This window comes from Delphinus delphis, chromosome 7 (assembly GCF_949987515.2).
Source record: "Delphinus delphis chromosome 7, mDelDel1.2, whole genome shotgun sequence".
NCBI classification, from domain to species: Eukaryota; Metazoa; Chordata; class Mammalia; order Artiodactyla; family Delphinidae; genus Delphinus; species Delphinus delphis.
Window position 1 is genome coordinate 112,117,895 of NC_082689.1, and position 18,242 is coordinate 112,136,136.

The 18,242-nt window shown below is 37.6% G+C and overlaps 2 pseudogenes; both read left to right on the forward strand.

The window, feature by feature from the left end:
- The first annotated feature begins 5,955 nt into the window (after positions 1-5,955).
- On the forward strand, positions 5,956-7,027 carry LOC132427905 (acyl-coenzyme A diphosphatase NUDT19-like; annotated as a pseudogene).
- Positions 7,028-7,167: 140 nt separating this feature from the next.
- Positions 7,168-12,575, forward strand: LOC132427906 (glycine N-phenylacetyltransferase pseudogene; annotated as a pseudogene).
- The last annotated feature ends 5,667 nt before the right edge of the window (positions 12,576-18,242 follow it).

Sequence of the window (18,242 nt, forward strand, 5' to 3'; positions counted from 1 at the left end):
AGCATTTTATGATTTCCAAGTCACGTTCCAGATGAGTGATACCAGACTAGAAAGCTCTGAGCTCTTGCTCCCTGAAAAAGTTATATATTAAAAAAAAGCAACCAGAAGCTGTCTGAACCAACTTTGTATATGCTTTGAAAAGCAATCAAGAGTTTTCAGCAATCAAGCAAATTCCCAATCAAGAAAAACCCATCTTCAAAATTGTAGGAAAGTTTTGTGGTGTTTTTACTTACCCTTACCCCTCTCCCAATCTACTTTAGTGGTACTCTTGGTCTTGAGCAGCTGCAGCCCAGTTCCCAATTCCTCCACTTGAACTGGAGGGAGCAGAACAGATCTCATTTGCAAATTATTGTCTGTTATAACCTGCCTGGAGGATACCTGAAAGATTTACTTGTTCATCTCTGTCTTGCATAACTCAGAATGCAGGTGGGAAAAGTGGCAGGCACTGTTATTAAATACGACAAGTGGACTAAAAATTCAAAGATGCCTAGGGCAAGAGATTTGGGTGGAGACATACAGTAGACTATCTAAGGCCGGGAGGAGAAGCTGGGGTGAGGTGCTTTGGGAAATGAGGAAATGCAAAAGCAACTGTAGATAGAGGGGAAACTGAGAAAGCCATGCATGCCCAGGCAAGATGCATGCCCAGAAAAGACCTGAGAAGACCTTAAACATTTACCTGGATCTAATCTGTAGGCTCAGAACAAGTCTAGCTAATTGGTGAAGAACTGCACCAGCAAAGAGCCAGTCTGTAAAGACTACAGGGGTGGTTGTTCTTTCTTTTTATTTTTGATGGTTTTGTTTGTTTGTCTATCTCAACTCTTGGCATTCAAGGAAATATGTTTCAAAACAGTAAATGTACATGAGCTAAAAGAACAGAGACTTCAGTGAGCACACACAAGCACACATAACATTTAAAAGTAGTTTGGAAGAGTCTCAAAACAAATGGACTACTATGACCTTCAATAAAAACAACAACTGCAATAACAGCAAACCATGGGGAAAGGCAGAAATCTGATTTCCAGAGTTACTACATAATAATAACCAAACACTCAATTTTGGCAAAAATTAGAAGATATACATAGAAACTGGAAAATGCAGCTCATTCAGAGGAATAAAACAGATTGAAAGAAATCACCCCTGAGAAAGCCCAGACATCAGTCTTACTAGACAAAGACTTTAAAATGACGGTCTTAAATATCTATAAGAGATAAGGGAAAACATAGACAAAGAACTAAAAGAAACAAAGAAAACAGTATATGAACAAAATGAGAATGTCAATAAAGAGAGAGAAATTGCAAAAAGGAACCAAACAAAATTCTAGAGCTGAAGAGTACAATTGAAATGAAAATTCACTAGAAAAGTTCAACAGTAGAGTTGAATAGGCAGAAGAAAGAATCAGTGAACACGAAGGCAGGTTATTTGAAATTATTGAGTCTTAAGAACACAGAGGAAAAAGAATGAAGAAAAGTGAACAAAACCTAAGGAATTTGTGAGACACCATCAAGTGGCCCACATACACATTTTCAGAGTCCCAGAAAAAGAGTACACTGAGAAAGGAGCAGAAAAAATTATTTGAAGAAATAATGGCTAAAACTTGAGTCTATAAATCTTAAAAGCTCAGTGAACTCCAAGTAAAATAAACTCAGAGAGACCCACACCAACATACATTGTAATTAAACTGTTCAAAGCCAAAGAGAGAATATTGAAAGCAGTAAGGGAGAAGTGCTTTATCACATACAGAGATTCCCTGTAAGATCATCAGCCACTTGTACTCAGAGACCTTGGACCAGAGGCAATGAAATGATATATTTAAGGTGCTGAAAGAAAAATACTAAAACCCAATAATTCTATATATGGCAAAACTGTCCTTGAAAAATAAGGGAGAAATTAAGACATTTTTATATAAACAAAAGTTGAGGGGCTTCAGTATTGCTAGACCTACCCTAAGAAATGATAAAGGGAGGGCTTCAGGTTAAAATGAGAGGACACTAGATACTAACTCCAAGTCATACTTACGCAAATACACAGCAAATGTAACATGGGCAAAAGTAATAGCCAGTGTTGTTGCACTCCTGCTTTGTAACTTGAATATTAATTTTACATAGGATTTAAGAGAAAAAGCATAAAAAATAATTATAAATCTCTGTTATTGGGCACACAATCTATAAGTATGTAATTTTAAAAATAAATTTATGTATTTATTTATTATTTATTTTTGGCTGCATCAGGTCTTTGTTGCTGTGCACAGGCTTCCTCTAGTTGCAGTGAGTGAGGGCTACTCTTTGTTGTGGTGCATGGCCTTCTCATTGTGGTGTCTTCTCTTGTTGCAGAGCACAGGCTCTAGGCACGTGGACTTCAGTAGTTGCAGCACATGGGCTCAGTAGTTGTGGCTCGTGGGCTCTCGAGTGCAGGCTCAGCAGTTGTGGCACACGGGCTTAGTTGCTCCACAGCATGTGGGATCATCCTAGGCCAGGGATCGAACCTGTGTCCCCTGCATTGGCAGGCGGATTCTTAACCACTGCACCACCAGGGAAGTCCCTATAAGTATGTAATTTTTGACATCAAAACATAAAGAGGGTAGATGAAGCACTACTGGAATCAATTCAAATTAGTTTGTAATAACTAGGATACTATATGTAATCTCCATTTTACCATACAGAAAATGTCCATAGAATAGCCATAATCAGAAATAAGGGAATAAAAATGTGTCACTATGAAAAAGCAAAAAAGATTGGATCAAGATGGTGGAGAGGAGGATGTGGAACACACCTCTCCTCACATCAAAAATACATCTACTTGTGGAACACTTCTCACAGAAAACCAACTGGAGACTGCAGAGGATCTCTTATATAACCAAAGCTGCAAGAAAGATCCTCACATGACTGGGTAGGACAAAAAAAAAAAGGCATCAGGATGGGACCTGTGTCCCTGGGAAGAACCTGTGAAGGAGGGAGGGTCTGCATGGGCAGGCTCTTGCCCTGCGAAGACCCTTGCAGGCTGGGAGGTGTACTGGCACAGACAGAGGGCTGGAGGAGCCTGGACTCTTCTCGCAAGGAATGCCTGTATGCTGGTTTACTAGCAATCAGAGCAGAGAGAGACCAGTGCTGATGGCTGCCACCCCGCTGCATTTCCCAGCCTGAAACATGAGCCAGGCAGGGCTGCTAATATGCACAGTGGTTAGGTGCTGAAACTCAGGCAGATGGGCCCTGGGAGTGGACTCAGTCTAGATGTGCAGAGACAGCCCTAGGGCCTGGGGTGTGGTCTGGGAGGAACCTCAGAGCCCATTGTCAGCATGGGCTCATCTTGGCCCAGGTCCACAACTGGAGCCCATTATCAGTGTGCATGGTGGGGTCCTGGCTTCAGTAGTTGCAGACTTTGTGAGGGCATGCATGTCTGGGTAGGGATGACACTGGAGCCCATTATCATGTTGGGGGAAGGTCCAGGGGCAGGACTAGCAGCAGCGAAATTTGTTGGCACCAATACCAGGTGGCAGGTGGCTTCACAGAATCTCACATCTCTGGCAGATAGCCCCTGGGGAGGAGTACAGAGTGTTTCCTTTACTGGCAGAGGGCTCCAGTTCTGTTCACCCCACACTGCAGCTTGGAGTCAGATCTGAGGCAGACAGGTCCTATGAGAGCCCTCTCACAGAGGCAGACAGGTTCCAAGCAGCAGCACAACCACATCAACTTCTGCAGCCACAATGCCCTGGCTGCCAACACCAGCCTACCACTAGGTATGGGATGAACACAATGAAGAAACGGACATGACCTTGGGCTGCTTCTGGGCAGAACCATGGATGCCTGTACCCGCAGCGCATAGGTTTGCTGTGACCACACTTGCGGGCCTCACTTGCTTCAGTGCTAACCTTGTTAAGGACAAAGCATGTGCTTAAAGGCAATGGGGGCTTATTGAACCTGACCCTCAGGGCTTCTACTCCAACAACTGGGGAACAGCCCCTATCCCCAACAGGGTTGTGACAGTCATGAAGCAAAGAGGAGGCCCCACCCAACATCCAGTGCAGTCTACAGTCACAATACCAATCACACCCTCAATCAAAGGGATAATGGCCAGCACACTCTGAGGAAAGTTGTGACTAGCATCTATAACAAACAAAAACAACCTTTGCATGAAAAATATTGGACTTGCACAGTCTACATAAGGTACACTAATTTCATAGTGACAGAGAAAGTTAAGTAAAATTAAAAAAGCAGAGGAACTACTCCCAATTAAAATAATAAGAGAAAAACCCTGAAAAAAAAATAATGAAAAGACCTCACCAGTCTACTAGATTCAGAAAGGAGGTAATCAAAATGTTAAAAGAATTAAGAAAGATTATTGATAGAAATGCAGATCACTGTAACAAGGAACTAGAAATTGTAAAGAGAAACCAATCAAAATTAGACAACTCAATTGCTGAGATAAAACCAACCTAGAAACAATGAAGAGCAGAGTAAATAATGCAGAAGATGAATAAGTGAATGACAGATAGAATAATGGAAACCAACCAATCAGAGCAGTGGACAGAAAGACAAAAGAAAAGAAATGAAAGCAACATGCAAGATCTATGGAATAATATAAAGTGCACCAACCTACTCATAGAGGTTGAAGAAAAGAGAGAGAGAGAGAGAGAGAGAGACAGAGAGAAGGGGATTGAAAATGTATTTGAAGAATCTATGGCTGAAAATTTCCCAAACCTAAAGAAGAAAACAGATATCCAGATACAGGAAACACAGAGGGCTCCAAACAAGATGAACACAAACAGACCCACCCAAGATATATCACAGTTACAATGTCCAAAGTTAAAGATAAGATTCTAAAGGTAGCAAGAGAAAAACAGTCAGTTACAATCGAACTCCCATGAGGCTATCAGCTGGTTTCTCTACAGAAACTTTGCAGGCCAGAAGGGAGTGGCATGATATATTCTAAGTCTTGAAAGGGAAAAACCTGCAACCTAGGATATTCTATCCAGAATTTCTCAAACAAGCAAAAACTGAAAGAATACGGAAATACTAAACTTAACCTAAAAGAAATGTTGAAAGGTCTTCTCTAAATAAAAAAGAAGAAAGAATCTGTAGGAAAGAGAAAATCACAGTAGGAAACGCAACTATATAAAAGCATGGAAGATCACTCAAATAAGCCAGTACATAGGTTTAAAAAAATCAAAAAAATTATAAAAACGATTATAAGTACAATGAACAGTAAAAGGGTAAACATGAAGATGTAAAACAGGGCATCAAAATGTGGGGAGGGGAGTATAAAAATGTAGATCTTTCAGAATATGTTTGAACTTGAATGATTATCAGTTTAAAGCAAACAGATATAGAGATGGCTCAACATACTTGAACTCCATCATAAGCACAAATAAAAAACATATAATAGATTCACACAAAAAAAGAAAGGAACCCAAGCACACTACAATGGAAAAACCATCAAACCACATAAGGAAAAACAAAAAAGAAGAAGAAGTGAACAAAGAACTACAAAATCAACCAGAAAACAAGGCTTAAAAATGCAATAAATACATACTTATTAATAATTACCTTAAATATCAATGGACTAAATGCTCCAATCAAAAGACATAGAGTGGCAGATTGGAGAAAAAAACAAGAACCTACAATATGCTGCCTCCAAGAGACTCATTTCTGGGCAAAAGTTTTCATAAATTGAAAGTTAGGGGATGGAAAAAGATGTTTCATGCAAATGGAAATGACAAGAAAGCAGGGGTAGCAATACTCATATCAGGCAAACTTTTTTAAAAAGTCCATAAAAAAAGACAAAGAAGGATACTATATAATGATAAATGGATCAATACAGGAAGAGAATATGACCCTCATTAACACATATGCACCCAATACAGAAGAACCTAAGTACATAAAATAAACACTAATAGACATAGAGGGAGAAATTAACAGGAGTACAAAAATAGTAGGAGTCTTTAACACTTCCCTGACATCAATGGACAGATCTTCCAGAGAGAAAGTCAATAGTCCAACAGAGGCGGCCCAGGAGCCCGGCCGCGCCCTCGCGCCGCCGCCGGCCCTGGCCGACTGGCGCGCCCGCGTCCGCCGAGATCCGCAGCACTTCCTGCGCCTGTGCGCTCACCTAGACTGCACTCCCGACATCTGGGCGCTGCACGACTGGAGCGCCTGGCTCACGCCTTTCATGCAGCGCCGTGGCCGCCACTTCGAGATCACCTTCTTTCTGTGCTGCCTGTGCGAGCCGCCGCCGCTCTTCCCCGAATTGGTGGAGGTGGTGGACTGCTAGTGGTCATCTCCGTCAGAGGCAACTGAAAGCTTCATATCAAAGGAAATTTGGCTTACACCTCCACAGTTCTACGAAATAAGAAGACTAGAACACTTTGCCTCTCTCTCTGACTTGCACGAATTTTGTTTGGATCGTGAATTAGAAGGGGTGGAAAGATGGCTGCCAATCACATTGTTAACTGCTGATGGAACAATCCAGCTTTTACCAGGAGATGAGATGTACTTAGAAGATTCAAACTATTTAGAAAACCTTATGTCCACTGAAGAAAAGAATGAAGAAATCATGAAAGAAGGCAAGAAATTTCACCGAGTAGTGATGTACAATCACCATGATTATAACATCCACGTGACAGTTCAGTCAAAGTATAAACATGTTTACCCTAAGAACTATGTAGTGAGTAAGAGCCGTCTGTAGAGAATGGCTTCTTTGTAAGCTGGCCTCCTTGAAGTTGTCCTGATGAAAAATGGGTTGACTAGACGTGCCTGGAACTTAAGCAACTTTGTGCCTGTAAGTTCTAGTACAGTCTTTCATATTTCAAGTGTATTACGGAGCTCTCTTATTTTATTCTTTAAACCTTACAGTATCACATAAGTATAAAGTATTAATGATCTTGTTACCAAAACGAGAAAAAAATTTTCACGAGGGTTTCCGCTTCTGTATTGTTTTGTTATCAGAAGTTTAAATAAGATGTTCTACTGTATTGTCTTTTAACTGTATTAGCACTCTGCCTGATGTGCTGGGAGATTGATCCATGAATTCCTTAGACTTTCTGCTGGAATTAATTTAAGGATGTATGATTAGATACATGGTGAACAGTAGACTGAGGTGACCTTCAAGTGACTGTGTCATTATTTTCTTATGACTTTAGCGTGATGATTAAGAGATAATTCTGTTTAAAACTAAATGGCGTGAGTTTTTAGGTTTACCAGATTGGAAATTAGTTTAGTGACTGTTGTAAAGAAATATGAAGCCATAAAAAAGCCATAATTATGTTTAGCTTGGAGGGCTAGTTAACAGAATCCAGAGAGCTTCGAGGGATATAGAACTATTCATCATTTAATGGTACTTACTAATGGTGTTTGTTTTCAGTGTTTTTAATATGGATAATTTGTTCACCTCCTCTTAAGAGAATAATGTTTATTGATTAAAGATGGGAAATGGTTTAGACGCCAGTTCATTTTAGATCTTTGACTATATTATGCATTGTACATTGAATTTCATTTTTCATGAAATGTTCTGGTTTTCCTACCTATAAAATAGAGCTATTGATAAAAAAAAAAATAGTGCAACAGAGATCCTAAGTGACAAAATAGACCAGTTGCACTTGACATCTTCACGACACTACATCCAAAAAAATCCAGAATAGACATTCTCTTCAAATGCACATGGAACATTCTCTAGGATAGACCACAAAACAAGCCTCAACAAATTTAAGAGTATAGAAATTATTTCAAGCATCTTTTCTGACCACAATGATATGAAACTAGAAAGAAAAATGGGAAAAAAATGATCACATGGGAACTAAACAACAGCTACTAAAAAATCAATGGGTCAGTGATGAAATCAAAGAGGAAATCAGAAAATACCTCTAAACAAATGACAATGAAAACACAACCTTACAAAATCTATGGGATGCAGCAAAACCAGTCCTTAGAGGACGTTCCTAGTGATACAGGCCTTCCTTAATAAACAAGAAAAACTCAAATAAATAACTTAACCCACCACCTAAAAGAATTAGAAAAAGAAGAACAAACAAAGTCTGAAGTCAGCAGAAGGAAGGAAATAATAAATATCAGAAAATAAATAAAATAGGGATTAAAAAAATACAAAAATCAATAAAATCAAGAGCTGGTTCTTTGAAAGGATAAACAAAGTCAACAAACCTCTGGCCAGGCTCACCAAGAAGAAAAGAGAGAGGACCCAAATAAACAAAATAAGAAATGACGGAGGAGAAATAACAATTATATGCCAACAAATTGGACAACTTAGAAGAAATGGACAAGTTTCTAAAAACATATAGCCTGCCAAAACTGAGTCAATAAGAAACAGATAATTTGAATAGAGTGATAACTAGAAGTGAAATAGAATCACTTAAAAAAAAAAACTCCCTACAAACAAAAGTTCAGGATCAAATGGCTTCACTGGGGAATTCTGCCAAGCATACAAAGAAGAACTTATACCAGTCCTTCTCAAACTCTTCCAAAAGATTGAGCAGAGGGAACACTACCAAAGTCATTCTACGAAGCCACAAGCACCCTGATACCAAAGCCAGACAAAGACACTACCAAAAAAGAAAACTACAGGCCAATATCTTTGATGAATATAGATGCAAAAATTCTCAAAAACATTAGCAAACTGAATGCAACAATACATAAAAAAGATCATACACTATGAGCAAGTTGGATTCATTCCAGGGCCACAAGGATGGTTCAACATATGCAAATCAATCAATGTGATACACTGTATTAACAAAAGAAAAGGCAAAACCCATATAATTATCTCAATAGATGCAGATAAAGCAAACAACATCCACCCATGATAAAAACTCTCACGAAAATGAATAAAGTGGGAACATATCTCAACATGAAAAAGCCATTTATGACAAACCCACAGCCAAAATAATACTCAACAGTGAAAAGGTGAAAGTCATTTCACTAAATTCAGGAAAAAGACAAGGATGCCCACTCTGAACACTTCTATTCAACATAGTACTGGAAGTCCTAGCCACAGCAATCAGAGAAAAAAAAGACAGATAATGTATCCAAATTGTAAGGGAAGAGGTAAAACTGTCACTATTTGCAGATGACAGGACGCTCTAAATAGAGAACCCTAAAGACTCCACACAAAAACAATCAGGACTAGTAGATGAATTCAGCCAGATAACAGGATACAAGATTAATATACAGAAATCTCTTGCATTACTTTACTCTAACAATGAAATATCAGAAAGAGAAAATTAAAAAAAAAATTCCATTTAATATCATGTCAAAAAAATACCTCAGGGGCTTCCCTGGTGGCACAGTGGTTGAGAGTCCACCTGCCAATGCAGGGGACACGGGTTCGTGCCCTGGTCCGGGAAGATCCCACATGCCGCGGAGCGGCTGGGCCCATGAGCCATGGCTGCTGGGCCTGCGCGTCCGGAGCCTGTGCTCTGCAACAGGAGAAGCCACAACAGTGAGGGGCCCATGTACTGCAAAACAAAACAAAACAAAACAAAAAATACCTCAGAATAAACTTAACCAAGGAGGTGAAATACCCGTATGCTAAAAACTATAAAACATTGATAAAAGAAATTGAAAATGATTCAAAGAAATGGAAAGATACCCCATGCTCTTGGATTGGAAGAATTAATATTGTTAAAATGGCCATACTGCCCAAAGCAATCTACAGATTTAATGTGATCCCTATCAAAATACCCATGACATTTTTTCACAGAACTAGAATAAATAATCCTAAAATTTATATGGAACTACAAAATACCCAGAATTTCCAAAGCCATTGTGAGGAATAAGAACAAAACTGAAGGCATAACCCTCCCAAGACTTCAGACAATACTACAAAGCTACAGTAGTCAAAACAGCATGGTATTGGCACAAAAACAGACATTCAGATCAATGGAATAGAATAGAGAAGTAAACCAGAAATAAACCCACACACCCATGTTCAAAGAATCTATGACAAAGGAGGCAAGAATACACAACAAAGAAAAGACAGCTACTTCAGCAAGTGCTGTTGGGAAAGGTGGACTGGTACATGTAAATCAATGAAATTAGAACACTTCCTCACACTATGTACAAAAATAAACTCAAAATGATTTAAAGACCTAAATATGAAACGTGACACCATAAATCTCCTAGAAGAAAACATAGGCAAAACATTCTCAGGCATAAATTTTTTTAAAACATCTTCATTGGAGTATAATTGCTTTACATTGTTGTGTTAGTTGCTGCTGTATAACAAAGTGAATCTGCTATACATACACATATATCCCCATATCCCTTCCCTCTTGTGTCTGACATAAATTGCAGCAATATTTTCTTAGATCAGTCTCCTAAGGCAAAAGAAATAAAAGCAAAAATAAACAAATGGGACCTAACCAAACTAGAAAGCTTTTGCATAGTTAAGAAAACTATGAATAAAACAAAAAGACAACCTATGGAATGGGAGAAAAATATTGGCAAATGATGCAACCAACAAGGGGTTAATATCCAAAATATCCAAATAGCTCATGGAGCTCAATATCAGAAAAACAAACAACCCAATCAAAAAGTGGGCAGAAGACCTAAATAGACATTTCTCCAAAGAAGACATACAGATGGCCAAGAGGTACATGAAAATATGCTCAATATTGCTATTTATTAGAGAAATGCAAATAAAAACCAAAATGAGGTATCATTTCACACTGGTCAGAATGCCTATCATCAAATAGTCTACAAATAATAAATGCTGGAGAGGGTGTGGAGAAAAAGAACCCTCCTACACTGTTGATGGGAATGTAAATTGGTGCAACCACTATGAGAAACAGTATAGAGGTTCCTTTAAAAATTAAAAGTAGAACTACCATATAATCCAGAAATCCCACTCCTGGGCATATATCCTGAAAAGATGAAAACTCTAGTCCAAAAATATACACGCACCCAAATGTTCATAGCAACACTATTTACAATAACCAAGACATGGGATCAACACAAGTGCCATCAACAAATGATTGGTTTAAGAAAAAGTAGTGTATATATACAATGCAATATTGCTCAGCCATAAGAAAGAATGAAATATTGCCATTTGCAACAATATGGATGGACCTAGAGCATATCATAATAACTGAAGTAAGTCAGACAAAGATAAATATTATATCACTTATACGTGTACTCTAAAAAATAATATAAATGAATCTATATACAAAACAGAAACAGACTCACAGACATAGAAAACAAACTTACAGAAGATGGTTCTTTGGGACACAAGCCCGCCATCGTTTTGGTCTGCTGGCTTTCTGAATAGCTGCTATTCCTCATCCCAACAACTCGTCTTTCGATTTATTGGCCTATCGGGCTGTAAGCAGTACAAGCTTGGACTTGGTAACAAATTTTGGTGAGCCAGACAGGGGCCTTGCTGCTTGTGGCCAGCTGCCGCACACCCACAACTGGTTGGGGGATTTTTGGGTAAGGCCATAGAAGCTGCCAGGATCACTTGTCCTGAGGATCTGTCCTTCAAAATTTCCCAAAGTGGCATTGGCTGCCTTAGTGCTTGGTAGTTGGAGCAAGGAATTGACATTTGGGAGATGAAAGATTTCATATAGTAGGATTCTACCTGCTCATCCCAAAGAACCAGTGCTCCTGAAGTGTTGAGCTGGAGAGGAGAAGACCCTGAACACAGTGACCAGAGAGCTGGGAAACCAAAATTTGGTACCAAAATTAAGGTACCTGCCAAGATATTCCACTTACAAGATCCACAGCTGCTGCAGATGTTAGAGAAATCCTTGAGGAAGAACCTCCCTGTGTCCTTAAAGGTTTATGGGACTGTCCATGTGGACCAGGGAAACCCCTTCAAGCTAAAGGCCTGGGTGGACAAGTGGCCTGATTTTAATACTATGGTTATCCACCCTCAGGAGTAGGAAATTGCAGATGACTTTGATCATTACACCAACACCTACCAAATCTATTCTAAGGATCTCAACAACTGTCAAGAATCCCTTAGCACATCAGAGGTCATCAATTGGAAATACTTTTCAGATCCAAAGTTTGCAGTAAAGTCTGGATGAGGTGATACAGAATCTTGTAACCACTAAATTTGTTAAGGTCAAGCAAACACAATGCATTCTCTATGTGATGCCTGAGACAGTGAGGAAACTGCTTCCTTCCCTTCCAGAGACAAAGAACTTACCTATTGGCTATGGCAGACCCAAAGCCATTGACCAAGATGTTTAAACTCTCATCCCTGGATCCTACCTATGCTGCCTTGGTGAATAAATTATGGCATTTCTGTGGCAGCAATGAGAGTAGCCAGAGATTCACCAAGCTCTGTACCCAGACCTTCCCCAACTTCTGCCTGCTGGGGCCTAAGGGGACCCCTGTGTCCTGGTCCCTGATGGATCATACAGGAGAGGTGTGGATGGGGGCCACCATTCCTGAGTACCGGGTCCATGGTCTTGTCTCCCATCTGTTGTTTGTCCACATCCATGCTCTGGACAAACTTGGCTTTCCCCTATATAACCATACAGAGCCAACAAAATCGGACAGAAAATTAGTCACAATCTGCATCATATCCCCATGCCCTATGACTGGAACCAGTGGAACTGTGGGCCTCTGTGAAGCAGCCACGAACCTGAGACAGTGTTGGGTGGGCTGGTCACATGGCAAGAGATGCAGAGGGGTGGGCAGAAAGAAAGAATAAATTGTAATCAGCAGTAAATCACTGTGTGCTGTTTGAACTCTGGGGAAGCAGTGTGAATGGTCAACAGAACCACAAGTGTGGTTCACAAATCACTCATGAACTTCATTTTGGGTCCAGCAGACCTTCCTATTTCCTCCACATTCCAACCCTGGCAACCCCCATTCTATTCTGTGTTTCTATGAGTTACACTTTTTTGGGGTAAGATCCCACATATAAGTGATATCATGCAGTATTTCTGTTTGTCTAGTTTATTTACTGGTTCACAGTTTTCTTTTAATGTATATGGCTAGTAAGGAAAGTATCCATAATCAGTACAGAATAAATGCAACCCACTATTCTAATGGTGTCATTATTCTTTCCAGCACCATCATATTTTTCTCTATTTAGAGTGTGTACATGGAATGTAGGGAAGAGAATTTAAGTAGCTTGTCATATCACAATAGCAGGACAACTTAACATCTTGTCACCCAGAAACAATACACATGCAAAAATAAAATTGTTATTTAAAAATAACTGTTAAAATGTATGAAGTAGAGATACTTTAAATTTAAGGTAAATCAGGAAAAAATCTATAAAAATGGATCTAATTTGTGGGATTTTATCACATATAACATTTGTATATTCTGTGAACTAGGTTAAATCTGTAAATATTGAATATGACTTTTTTTCTAAATTGACAAGATAAAAAAGTGTGGCATGCTATCAACTTGTTTCAAGTTGCAGGATGAACATGAATGATTTGTATCAAGACAAGACTGCTCTGGGTAGAAAAAGATAATTCAAATGTAATGTTCTTTTGTGTGTAAGGAGGAGTTTTATAATTAATATCAGCCATTATTCTTACACCAAGCTGTAGGACAATTTATACAATTTAATAAAGGATATTACATATTGAAAAAAAGACAAAAAAAACAAACTTATGGTTACCAAAGTGGAAAGGAAGTGGGGAGGGATAAATTAGGAGTATGGGATTAACAGATAAAAACTACTATACTTAAAAGAGATAAGCAACAAGAATTTACTGTATAGCACAGGGAACTATATTCATATCTTGTAATAGCCTATAATGGAAAATAATCTGAGAAATATATATGTAACTGAACCACTTTGATGTGCACCTGAAACTAACACAATATTGTGAATCAACTATACTTCAATAAAAAGTAACTTCAATAAAAAGACAGGAATTGAGGAAATGAGGAATACAAAAGGTTATATGACACACAAAAAATAAATAGCAAAATGGCAGAGTAAATCCTTTCTTATCAGTGACTACTTTAAATATAAATGGCTTAAACTTTCCAATAAAAAGGCATCGAATGGCAGAATTGTTTTTTTTAAAAAAAACCTTGGTGATCCAATTGTATGATGTCTACAAGAGACTCACTTTAGATATAAAGACACAATTAGGTTGAAGGTGAAAGGATTGAAAAATATATTCCATGAAAATACTAACCAATAGAGGGCTAAGGTGGCTATACTAAATCAAACAAATTAGACCTTAAATCAAAAACTGTTACAGAGACAAAGACAATATAGATTGATAAAAGGATCAATTCACCAAGAAGATATAACAATTTTAACATATATTCACCAAACATCAGAGCCCCCAAATATATGAAGCAAACATTACAGATTTGAAGGGAGAAATAGAAATTCCTATAATAATAATACATATATATGACTTCAATATACCACTTTAAATATGTTAAAACAATCAAACAGAAGATCAATAATGAAATAGAGGACTTGAACAAAACCATAAACGAATTAGACCTAACAAATATACAGAACACCAAAGAACAGCAGAATACATATTTTTCAAAAGTGCACATGGAGGGCTTCCCTGGTGCCGCAGTGGTTGAGAGTCTGCCTGCCGATACAGGGGACACGGGTTCATGCCCTGGTCTGGGAAGATCCCACATGCCGCAGAGCGGCTAGGCCTGTGAGCCATGGCTGCTGAGCCTGAGCGTCCGGAGCCTGTGCTCCACAATGGGAGAGGCCACAACAGTGAGAGGCCCGCGTACTGCAAAAAAAAAAAAAAAAAAGTGCACATGGAACATTCTCCAAGATAGACCATATGTTAGGCCACAACACGTCTCAATAAATTTTAAAAGGTTGCAATTATAAAAAATATTTTTCTATCACAATGGTTAGAATCAGAAGGAAAACTGGATTCACAGATATGAGGAAATTAAACAACACATTCTTAAAGACCAATGGGTCAAAGGGGAAATTAAAAGCGAAATTAGAAAATACACTGAGATTATTGAAAATGAAAACACAAAATACCAAAACCTATGGGATACAGTAAAAGCAGTGGTAAGAAGAGAATTTACACTTGTAAATGCATACATTAAAAAGGAAGGAAACATCTCAAATCAATAACCTACATTTGCACCTTAAGGAAAAGAAAACCAAATTAAACCCAAAACTGGCAGAGGGAACTGACATATTACTAACATTAGAAATAAAAGCAACGACAATACAAAAGATGTTACAGAAATAAAAAGAATACTATAAACATTTGTATACCAACATATTGTTTAACCTAAATGAAATAGATGAATTCCTAGAAACACACAATCCACCAAAATTGAATCAAGAATAAATAAAAAATCTGAATAAATTTATAAATAGTAAAGAAAGTGAATCAGTAGTCAAAAACCTCAAGGACAAAGAAAAGCCCAGGACTAAATGGCTTAATTGGTAAATACTACCAAACATTTCAAGAAAAATTAACACCAATCATTTTCAAACTTTCCACAATATTGAAGGGGAGGGAATAATTCCCAACTTATTCTTTGAAGTCTGTATCACCTTGACACTAACACCAGACAAGAAAACTACAGACCAATATCCCTTATGAATGTTGATGCAAAAACCTTCAATAAAACACTAGCCAATTGAATTCAGCAGCATATTGAAAAGTAAGTATCATGACCAAATGATTTTTCCCCATAATGTAATAATGCTTCAACATGTGAAAATTGATTTAGTAAAATCAATTACTAGAATGAAGGGAAAAACAAATCAACAACAACAAAAAAACCAAACACGATCATCTCATCTGACGAAGAAAAAATATTTGACAAAAGTCAATACCCTTTCTTAATAAAACACACTCCCAATAAACCAGGAATAGAAGGCAACTTCCTCATTATGATAAAGGCCATATATGAAAAATCCATAGTTAACATCATACTCAGTGGTCAAAGATTGAAAGCTTTCCCCCCAAAATAGGAACAAAATAAGGATTCCCACTTTCTCCATTTCTATTCAACATAGTCATGGAAGTCCTCACAAGAGCAAATAGGCAAGAAGAATAAATAAAAGGCATCCAAACTGAAAAGGGAGGAATAACATTATCTTTGTTTGCAGATGACATGACCTTATATTCCAAATATACATGAAAAGATTCCACATAACACACACAAAAAACTGTCAAAGCTAATAAATGAATTAGCAATTCAGCAAAAAACCCACCAAAAACCAATTTTGTAGATACAAAAATCAACATATAAAATTCACTTACATTTCTATACACTAACAATGAAAAATCCAGAAGGAAATTAAGAAATTTCTATTTACAGTAGCAAGAAAAAGTATAAAATACTTAGGAATAAACTTAACAAAGGGGGTGAGAGACCTGTACGTTGAAAACTACATAACATTGTTGAAAGAAATTAAAGAAGACACCAATAAAGGGAAAGGCATTTCATGTTCATAGATTGGAATATTCAATACTGCTAAGATGACAATGCTACCTAAAATGATCCACAGATTTAATGCAATCCCTATCAAAATCCCAATGACATATTTTTTTGCAGAAATAGAGAAACCCATCTTAAAATTCAAATGGAGTCTCAAGGAGCTCCAAGTAGCCAAAACAATCTTGGAAAAGAAAAACAAAGTAGGAAGTCTCACATTTCCTGATTTCAAAACTTATGACAAATCTACAGTAACCAAAACAGTTTGTTACTGGCATAAAGACAGACATATAGACCAACGGGATAGAATAGGGAGTCCAGAAATAAACTCTCATGTATATGATCAAATGATTTTTGACAAGGGTGGCAATAAAGGACAGTCTATTCAACAAATAGTATTGGGAAGCTGAATATCCACATGTAAAAGAATGAAGTTGGAACCTTCCCTTGCATCATATACAAAGATTAACTCAACACAGATCAAAGAACTAAATGTAGGAGCTAAAAAACTATAATAAATTTTAGAAAAAAAGCATAGGGGAAAAGCTGCATGACATTGAATTTGGCAATGATTCCTTGCATATGACACCAACAGCACAGGTAACAAAACTAGATAAACTGGACTTTTGTCAAAATTAAAAACTTTTTGCATCATGGTCTCTTACCAACAGAAGGCAAAAGCAACCCATGGAATGGGAGAAAATATTTGCAAATCATACAGCTCACAAAGTATTAATTTCCAGAATACATAAAGAACTCATACAATTCAACAACAAAATAAGCACACCCACTTAAAAATGGGCAAAATAACTTGAATACACATTTCTCCAAAAAGTCATACAGGTGGCGAATTAGCACCTTAAAAAAAGGTGCAACACCAGTAGCCATTAGGGAAAGGCAAATAAAAACCACAATGATATACTACTTCATACCCAGCAGGAGGGCTATTATTAAAAAAGAGAACATAATGAGTGTTGGCAAGGTTGTGGAGAAATTGAAACATTTCTGCATTGCTGGTAGAAATATAAAATGCTTCAGCTGCTATGGAAAATAGTATGACTGTTACTCTGAAAATTAAACATAGAATTACCGTAACCATATGGTCCAGCAATTCCACTTCTGGGTATATATCTGAAAGAATTGAAAGCAGGGACTCAAACAGATATTTGTGCATCTGTATCATAGCAACATTATTCACAATAGTCATAAAAGAGAAGAAACTCAAGTGTCCATCAATGGATGAACAAAACCTGGTATAATCAGCCTTAAAAGAAAGGAAATTCTGCTACATGTTATAACATGGATGAACCTTAAAGACATTATGCTATGTTAAATAAGCCAGACAGAAGAGGGCAAATACTGTATGGTTCCACTTATATGAAACACACAGAGTAGAAAATTTCATAGAGATAAAAATAGAACGGTTGTTTTCAGGGGCTTGGGTGAGGGGGAAATGGGGAGTTATTATTTAATGGGTACAGAGTTTCAGTATGGGAAGACGAAAAACGTTTTGTATTGGATGATGGTGATGGTTGCACCAGTTGCACCGTAATGTGAATGCATGTAATGTCACTGAATTGTACACTTAAAATTGTTAGAACTGTAAGTTTTATGTTATGTATATTTTATCATAATAAAAAAGAAAAACGAGTAAAATCATGGGGAAAGGTATACCATGTTAACACTAATCAAAAGAAAACTAAAGTATCTATCTTAATTTCAGGCAAAGTTGACCACAGAGCTAGGAAAATTTACCAGGAATATAGAGAATGTTAAATAATGATCAAGAGGTAAATTCTTCAAGAAGACATAATAATCATTAATGTGCATGCACCTAAAAACAGGGTCAAAATATATGAGGCAGAAAAAAAAAAA